General features: G+C 35.0%; 1 non-coding gene across 1 annotated transcript; it reads right to left on the minus strand.

Moving 5' to 3' along the window:
- Positions 1-7,631: 7,631 nt before the first annotated feature.
- LOC116127435 lies at positions 7,632-7,738 on the minus strand. The gene has a single exon (XR_004127609.1). It is a non-coding gene; the product is annotated as a small nucleolar RNA R71 (small nucleolar RNA).
- Positions 7,739-8,924: the final 1,186 nt, after the last annotated feature.

Genomic DNA, 8,924 nt, shown 5'->3' on the forward strand with positions numbered 1-8,924 from the left:
AACATAAGGGTGTGAAGTAGAGGATTTTGGTTAGATGGCAGAAAGGTTCTTTGTGCATGAGGTTTGTTTAGGAGGGGACAGATGGCATTAGGGAATGGGTGATTGAGAAGTCAATAGAATAAAAGGAGAGACAAGGAGATTTGAAAGGATATTCAAAAAAGAGAAAAGTGGAGAGTTGGAGGTTGTTGGCTCTCGAAGTCCAGCACTATCTGGGAGGAGTTGGCCCTTGAAGACCAACATTATTTATTATTTATTATTTCTTGTTTTGGTTTATGGTTTATTTGATTTCCTGTTTTGGCTAGTTTTGTTAAGTTTAGTGTTGTTGGGATACCAATATAAGTGTTAGTGTTTCGGGATTTTGGCTGTTGATTCTTATTACTTTCTCTGTTTAATTCGATTGTTTGCTTGTTATTTCTGTTGTGGTTGGTTGGCTTGGGAGAAGTATCTATCAGATAATAACCCATAAAAATAAGAGATCTTACATGTTTTGGATAGTATTAGGGTTTTGTTTCTAAATTTAATCTAGACTAGATTTCTGGAAATTCAAATATCCATGGAAGCCTAGTTTGGGATTGTTATAATTTCCTCCTTAATCACTTATGACATTACATTACAAAAATCAACTTGAGATAAAAATTATTAGGTGTTTGTTAAAATTTGCTTGTAAATTGTTTTACTTTTAACAAAGTAGATATATGACATGTAAAATGACCAAAGTAGGACTATTTTTTTATTCTTTTTATTATACTATTCTTTTTTCAAAATAGATTAACCAAATTGATATTCTATATTTTTAATATCTTTAGTTTCTCAATTTGAACACGTCTTTACTATTTTCATTTTCAGAATATGGATACTAGATGATGATGTTGAATGCATTTTGAGATCTTAAGAATACATAGCTTAATTCACCTTATTTAATGTTTTAACTGTACTTGTAGTAAGATATTATATATCATGTAGTAATTTTTTCTAGATTTGTACTATGCTTGCATAAGAACTCTTCTTTTAATACTGAGATCAGATTGTTTAATGAATCTAATTCTATCTCTAACTAAAACCAGTACAATTCTCTTAGATTGTGAGCAAGAAAGATGTTAACTTAAAATCAATTGCTACGACTATCTCTGGTTCTACCTTATTATTTCCAAGTTCCAAAGGACAAGGAAGAACTTACAACTCTCCAACAAGGTTGGGAAACCATTTTGCAGTGGATTCTTACAATAAAGCTCAAAAGGAGTTCGACCCCAACAAAATTCTCTCAAATAATGTCCTAGAAAAGCTATTCCCTTTATCAAAGACTGCCTGAGAAGTATCTCATATTGTTTAGAATTGATCATGAAAGGGTTTGTAACTGAACTCTAACAAAAAAACACAAGATTGAGAGAAAACAAAAATTAGTAAAAACTGCGTGAGTATTCTGTTATTGAAGAAGAAGGGAACCAACTGTTATATAGTTGGTATATATGTCAAATGTAGCATTTTGACATAGTTGGTTACAAGTTGGATAAGCAACTTGACCTTAAACGCTGTGTTTTATCTTACTTTAAAACATTACAGAATAAGCCAATTCTAACATACAATCTATTTTTCAAGCCTTTTTTTATTCAATATTCCCTCTTAAAATGAACATATCTAATATTCCCTGTTAAACTAAATCTATCTCTTTTGTGTGATCCTTAATATTTCCCCTTAAACTTACCTCATCTATACACTAATTTCACTACCTTGTTAATTATTCTAATATTTCCCCTAAAATCGAAACAACAGCTTGCTTTTTATTGTAATCAAGCACTTTTTCAGAATTTCTAGAAGTTTGCAACTTTAGTAACATTTGTTTTGTTATGATCAACAAGTTGATTCAGCGAGCTCAACATAGAATGAGCACCTTTTAACTACCCCATCTTCAGCTCAAACATAGTTAGTTGAAAACAAAAATTTCATTCAACAGTTAGTCACCTCTCTGTTGTTCCAATTTCAGTAGACACCTCATAAGACTAACCTACTATGGACTTTAATACTAACTCAGGTAACTCTGTAAAAACATTCAACTTATCCTGAAGCATATTAAACCTGGTGCCAAACAAAGGTTTGGTCAGAATATATGCTTTTGACACTCTGAAGCAACATATTGAACTATTAAATTCTTCCCTACAACTAGTTCTCGCACATAGTGGACATCAATTTCTATGTGTTTGGTGTGAGCATGAAACACAGGGTTAGAGGACAAAGCCCCTGCACTCATGTTATTGCACTAGATCACAAGAGCATGTTTGATGTCAATAGCCAATTCCTTAAACAAATGCTAGATCTAAACAACTTTTGTGGCAACTTGACTGAGGGACCTATACTGAACTTCAATAGACGTTAAAGAGACCACTTTCTATTTTTTTAGAACTCCATTGGACTAAGTTGTGACCAAGAAAAATGGCATAGCCATTAGTGGATCTTCGATCATTAATGTCACTAGCCCAGTTAGCATCAACATAGGCTTTAAGTTGCAGATATGAGTGTTTTGTAAACAAGAGACCATGAGTAATAGTCCCTTTAATATACCTTAAAACTCACTTGTAGGCTACCCAATGTGCTACTGTTGGATTCTAAAGAAACTGACTTAACTTGTTCACAGTGAAGGCTAAGTCTGGCCTGGACAAAGTTAAGTATTGTAATCCACCAATACGACTATGATAAAGTGTAGGTTGTTCAAACAACTCTCCATCCTCTTTGCTACGTTTAGTTCTAATGGCCATGGGAGTTGAACAAGGATTGCATTCTTCTGTTTTAGCTTTTTCCAACAGGTCTTGAGCGTATTTAGTCTAAGTAAGTAGCAGCCCAGAAGCATTTCTTTTGACTTCAAAACCAAGAAAATAATGGACTTGTCCCATGATCTTTAATGCAAACTGACTATTTAAGTCTTGAACCACTTTGGTTATAAGATCAGGAGCATTCCCTGTCACTAAAATATCGTTTACATATACAAGTAAATAGATCACAACAATGCCATTATTATAGAAGAATAAACTCACATCAGAGGTGTTGTTCTTAAAACCCTAAGATAGAAGGGCTATTTTTAGTTTATCAAACTAGGCCCTAGGGGCCTGCTTTAGACTATATAATGCTTTACTGTTCTTTCAGACTTGTGCTGGATGAATGGATGAAGAAAACCCTTTAGGTGGCATCATGAAAACCTGTTCAGTGAGATTTCCATTGAGAAAAGCATTGTTCATATCTAGCTTATGAATGTCCTAGCCATGGTGAACTGCTAAAGTGAACATTATCTAGATTGTAGCTGCCTTTACAACTGGTGAAAATGTGTCAAAATAGTCTAAACTAGCGTTAAGCTTAGTCTTAAATATCCACTTGCATCCAACTACATGCGTACCTTCTTCATATGGAATTAACTCCCAAGTTTTGTTATCGAGTATAGCCTGATATTCTTTTTCTAGGGAAAACTTCCATTCAGGAATGGCTAATGCTTCCTTAACATGTTGGGGCTATTTGAGAGTAGTCTGAGTAGAGAGAAGAGCTTAAGCTGATAGTTGTAATGTTTTGGACTTGAATCTTGTGACCATAGGATGAATATTGGTAGAGGAAGCAGTAATGTTTAGTGCTGTCACAAGAAGTACAACCTGTTAGGGTTAATACCGGGATGATCTTTAGGACCTGAATCTGAAGACTGTGAAGATATATTGGACTCAAGAGTTGAAAATGATGATGATGGACTTGGAGAGGCTGAAGGCCCATCAGATAGGTCTGCATTGATATCCGTATAAGTAGATATATTAGGAGCAGATCCTAATTGAGGCTCAAGCCTGGAAGAGACCATAGGAGTATTGACATTTTGAACAACCTCAGAACTAGCAATAGTCCAAGAACATGATCCTGAAGATATCAAATTAGACTCTGATGCTGATGCAGAAGAAGAACAAGTGGAACTAGAGAAACCATCTTTGAAAGGAAACTCTTCTTCATTAAACTTCACCTGTTTAACCACAAACATTTTCCCATATTTGGACATACATTTATATCTTTTATGAGATAGACAATAACCTACAAATATGCATTTCTCAGTGTGAAATGAGAGTTTATGCTTATTGTAAGGTCTAAGATAGGGAAAACAACTAGAACCGAAGACTCTAAGCTCATGGTAATGAGGTTCTTGTTGAATTAAAACAGTAAGAGGAGATACAAAATTAAGAACAAATGAAGGCAAACGATTGAGGAGATATACTACTGTTGAGAAAGCCAACCACCAGAAGTTTAGTGGCATGGAAGCATAGGCTAGGAAAGATAGCCCAAACCCAGTAATGGATCGATGTCTTCTTTCAATTCAGCCATTTTGCTGATGTGAATAAGGATAAGGATGTCTGAACATAATGCCATATTGGTTGAGATACTTGGAAAAAGATCAAAACTCCCCACCCCAATCAATTTGCAAATATTTAATATTGGCATTTAATTGTTTCTTTGCAAACCTATGAAATTAGTAAACACTGCAGAAGCTTTAGACTTAAGCTTGAGAGGATAAATCCATGTAAACCTACTATAGTCATCTAGAAAAATTATGTAATAATGATACCCCTCACTAGATAGTACTGGGGCAAATCCCCATAGATCATAATGTATTAATTCCAAAGGAGCACTTGCTAGGGAAAAAGAAAAAATTTCCCTAAAAACACATGCTTCACAAAAGGAACTTGCATTATAATCAGGAGAATGTTTAATATGCATTTTATTTAGTACAACTTGTAAGGACTTAGTACTAGGATGGCCAAGTCAAGCATGCCAAAGCAATGAAGAAGTAGATACATCATCTAAAACATTACAAGCAGTAGTTTTATTTGAAACAAAAGTTGTAAAAGAAGTTGAATTAGCTAAGGGAGTCGCAACAACTTATGATTGGATACAAGAGAGCTCTTGTGAACTAAGTGAATCAACATAACTAGAACCATCAGTAGAAGAAGTACCAGGAGGTGGAAAATCCAACTAATAAAGGCCATTCTTGACTATGCCTTGAAGCAGAACAGTTTTGCTGCTTATATCCTTTACCAAACAATAATCAGAGTAGAATTCTATAATTACATTATTATCTTTTGTGATTTGAGAAATACTCAATAAATTCTTTGCAATTTTGGGAACACATAAGATGTTTCGAAGTTGAGCAATTCTTTTTGAGTTAAAAGATGGAAGTACCAACATACCTGTATGAGTGATTGGCAAAGATTCACCATTGCCAACTTGAACTTTGGAACCACCGGAATAGTTCGTCCTGGTCACCATATGAGATGGATCAGCTACCATGTGATTGGATGCTCTTGAGTCCATGTACTAAGACTGATCCTTTATAGTTTGAGGAGTTGCCACATGAGAAGAAGTATTAGAACTTGAGGCCAAATTCACATAAAAATTTGTAGCAGGATTAGCATGCATAATATTGAATGTAGATCCAGTAGAATTTTTCTAGTGTTGAGAGAATCCTTGAGGAAAACAAGGAGCATCAGTAGAGCCAAGTGTGAACTGATTTCCTAGTGGACCTTCATAAGCTGTATAATCATGATAAGCTGTAACATTAGTGTTAAAGATCTATCAGGTATATTTGTTCTAGCAAATAAAGCTTGTTGATAATCCTAGGATTATACTATTTTCTTTATGATTTTTGTACAATTTCGGATACTTCTTACGAGTTTTGTGCTTGAATTATTACTTAATTCTACATATTTTACGTTTTAGGCCAAAACTTGCAGTTGGAGCAAAACTGAGCAAAAATGAGTTTCTGGACCCAGAATCGAGCGAAATTTAGAAGATTGGGGGAATTCTAATGCTGATTGGAAGCACCTTGGAGTTTGTTCCTATTGGGGATCACGAAGATCGAAGATTCAAGCGAAGAAGAAGCAGAGGGCAGTTTCACAAATTCAGCAAAGAAGATCAGGTGTTCGCCGCAGTAAGCTAGCCTCTAGACTTATGGGTCAACAAAATTCAAGTCAATGCTGCGAAGAGATTTTTTCTTCGTCGTGACGAAAACTGCATTTTTTTGTTTTTGTTAAAACACTGCATTTTTCTATTATTGTACTATTCCTAGGGTTTTGGCCGACTATTTAAGAGTAAGTTAGCTCATTTTGAGGGGAAAGCTCGACATTTTGGGAAATAGGGAGAGGATAAGAAGATTTGAAGAGTTGGAACTGCAAAATTAGAAAAGTTTCGTTTCCCTTTCTTATTTTTAGGATGTTGAACTTTGTTTTTGTTATGTATTTGATGTTTATTTGCATTTTGAACATGAACTAACTCGTTTTTGGGTTAAGGTTTTGATGGATCTTTGTTTATAATGATTTGATCTATAATATCTTGTTGTCTTTGAGTTATATAGTATGGATTAAGTGTTTATTTTTGTTCTTAATGCATTTGGTTGTTGGGTTTTTGAATCAAATGAATGTTGAGCATGATGAGACTGAGAAGTGATTCAAGCATTAGCTTCTTGAGGTAAACACCATAGATTGCTACTTATCCCTTAAGTACATGGATTCCACGTACTTAAGGGACTTTGAATTGTTAAACTTCATTTTGTTGGGTGCGAAAGTTAAATAGGGATAAGTAGTAATTTATAGCATGGGAAGGTATATTTTACAACCAAGGGAGTTTGATTTGTAATTTGTGCATGTGAACTTGACGATGATAGGATTAGTAGATTGAAATGGAGTAACTTAGTGAAATCAAAACCCTAACCTCTCATCTTGAATTGAATTTTGTTATTAAATTGCTTTTGTTGTGTTAATTTTAGTTATCTCTTTTTTTTTTTTTTTTTTTTTTTTGTTCTAATTTAGTTTTTAGTAGCTCCCGCAAATCCAAATTTTTGTGTTCTTTAATTAGTTATAAAACTAGGAATCGATACTTAGCACTCAATCCTCGTGGGAATGATACTCGACTCATCATTTTATTTCTTTTTGAGACTAGTGTACGTGCTAAATATGCATGTTTGTGAAAGCACGCATCAAGTTTTTGGTGTCGTTGCCAGGGATTGATTTTGTGTTGATATTGAAGTTTTCTAGTTTTTGCTAAATTGGAGTTTAGTTTTTAGTTTTAATTATTTTTAGGTTAATTTTTCTTTGTATGCTTGTGATCTTACACTCTTTTCCCTTCTTGTGTAGTTTATACGAAAAGCAAGAAATCATCCAATGGTTTCTATTGGTCCAGAGATTGAAAGAACCGTGAGAAGACTTATCATAGAGAGAAGAGAACGAGAGGCGACAATCATTGAGATGGCTAAAAATAGAACTTTGAGGGAATTTTCACTTCCATAAGTTGATGGGTGTAGTCCTAGCATTATGAGACCACCTGTTGAGGCGAATAACTTTGAGATAAAGCCAGCTATAATCCAGATGATTCAGCAACAAGTACAATTTGGGGGTGATCCAAAAGAAGATCCGAATATGCACATAGCCAACTTCTTGGAAATCTATGACACATTCAAGCACAACGAGGTGACAGATGACGCTATTAGGTTGCGGCTGTTTCCATTCTCATTGAAAGATAAGGCAAAAGGATGGCTAATGTCATTACCCATTAGAACCATCACAACATGGAATGATCTAGCACATAAGTTCATGTACAAGTATTACCCACCAGCTTTTTCAACAAAGATGAGAAATAACATTACCTCATTTGTACAAGGCGACCATGAATCATTATATGAAGCATATGAGAGATTCAAGGAAATGTTGAGGAAGTTTCCACACCACTGTTTACCTGTTTGGATGCAAGTCCAAACGTTCTATTCGGGTTTGCTACCAAATGTTTGAAAAATGATGGATGTAGCAGTTGGAGGAGCTTTATAGAACAAGATACTAGTGGAAGCTCAAGAGTTACTTGAAGTTTTAGCAACTAACAACTACCAAAGACTGGATGATAGAATAGTTGTAACACCCACTTTGAGGTACGTCTTTGATTTATGTTTATTTTGCCCTTAATGTGGTAACTTGGTGCTTGGCTAAGTTTGTATGTTGATATGGTTATGTGAAAGCCTTGAATTTGATGAAGTCTTGGCGAATGTTGGAAATGCAGACTTTGCCGCGACAAAGAAGAAGAGTCACCGCGGCAACGTAGGCTTTGTATTTTTTCGCCGGGGCGAAGCTCTGGCTGATTTTCTTTGTGAAGTTTCTAGAGAATTTTCCATAGGGGTGAAGTGACCATTCTACCCCTAATTAGAGGAAAAGTGGGGAGTGAAATGTAAGAAAAGTTCATGGAGAATATTTTGGAATGGGGGTGAATTTATAAAGAATTAAAGGACAAGGATGGAATTTCCAAGAAAGTGTAAGGGCAAAATGGGAAAGAAGGCTTAGTTAAATGAGATTTAAAGGGTTCAAGCACACAAACCCTCTCATTTGCTTTATCCCACATGCCACCTCTACCCCCAATTCTCTCATCTTTCCATCAATGTTCCAAGGTTGATTTGAGGGCTTTTGGTTGGATTTCTATAAGGATTTGATCCTAAGCATCAAGAGGTAAGGATTCTACTATAGATTTGAGATTAATTTATGTTAGTATGGAATTCTTATAGAGTTTATGCTTAGGGTTTGAGAGCAAGAACTAGTCCAACAAAGATAAAGAGTTTCTTGTGGAATTACTCAAGCTAAAGGTAAGTAAATCCAACCCAAGCTAAGATTTAAGCAACCAAATGATTTGCTATGCATGTTTATGCTTATGAGCTTGAAATTGATTGTTGAGAACGTTGATGTTGATGTTGATGAGTAGATGGCTTTTGATAAGTAGAATTGAGCCATGGGAAGTAGAGTTGATGTTGTGGTGACCAAGTGAAAGTTGGTTGCATTATAAGAGAATTTGAGTAGACTATTTGAAGTGTGTTTCTTGGCTAGGATTTGTGATGATTTGAGGAGTTTTATTCCCATAATGGATGGTTTAAAAAAGAAGTA

Source organism: Pistacia vera, unplaced genomic scaffold (assembly GCF_008641045.1).
Source record: "Pistacia vera cultivar Batoury unplaced genomic scaffold, PisVer_v2 Contig190, whole genome shotgun sequence".
Taxonomy (NCBI): domain Eukaryota; kingdom Viridiplantae; phylum Streptophyta; class Magnoliopsida; order Sapindales; family Anacardiaceae; genus Pistacia; species Pistacia vera.